Source organism: Triticum urartu, chromosome 2 (genome assembly GCF_003073215.2).
Source record: "Triticum urartu cultivar G1812 chromosome 2, Tu2.1, whole genome shotgun sequence".
NCBI lineage: Eukaryota > Viridiplantae > Streptophyta > Magnoliopsida > Poales > Poaceae > Triticum > Triticum urartu.
In genome coordinates, this window is record NC_053023.1 from 259,159,022 (window position 1) to 259,159,706 (window position 685).

General features: G+C 40.0%; 1 non-coding gene across 1 annotated transcript; it reads left to right on the top strand.

Moving 5' to 3' along the window:
- The first annotated feature begins 382 nt into the window (after nucleotides 1-382).
- LOC125541818 lies at nucleotides 383-465 on the top strand. Its single transcript, XR_007297666.1, has one exon. It is a non-coding gene; the product is annotated as a small nucleolar RNA SNORD36 (small nucleolar RNA).
- Nucleotides 466-685: the final 220 nt, after the last annotated feature.

The following is a 685-nucleotide window of genomic DNA, read 5'->3' on the forward strand; positions in this document are numbered from 1 at the left end:
ACCACCAGGAAGTCCCCATATGGAGAAGGTAGCCACCTCCCTCTATTTTCCCTTCCACTCGATCCCATTTGCTTGGTAGCTCTACATAGAATCTAGTCCTTTACATGCTCACAGTAGCTCGTCGGTGATGTGGGTCGCTATGTTTTTTTGGATACCTGACTGTTTAGGGAATTTCTGTGACGATGATGATGTCGTACTGAGCAAAGGATGTGAAACATTTAGACGGCTGCGGCCTTTTCGGTCTTTGATGATCTAAAATCGAGCTATTTAAAACTGATGACTAGCATGCCATCAATGTGTTTTTATTCCTCATCTAGAGATGCAACTCTGTGTGTTGGTGTGATATAATGTAGAGGAGTTGGATGTGAATCATTTGTGAGCTGAGCATATGATGTTACAGGGAGATGCTACTGAGATTTTACGTCGTTGAAGTATCTTAAACCGAGCTTCTTAAAACTGATCTTGGTTGATCTAGTTCTAGTATATTAGTTGGGTGAGAGTCTACTGTTGTTGGTGTTGTGTAGTCATTTCTTTTTACGTCGTTGAAGAATAAAAAAGATGAGCATTTCTCCAGCCAATGTCTGAAGTAGTTGTTGTCGTGTAGTCAGATGGACTTATGCATTTCATTAGAAGTCTGATATAGATTGGACTATACTTCTGAATAGAATGAAACATTTCACTTTCA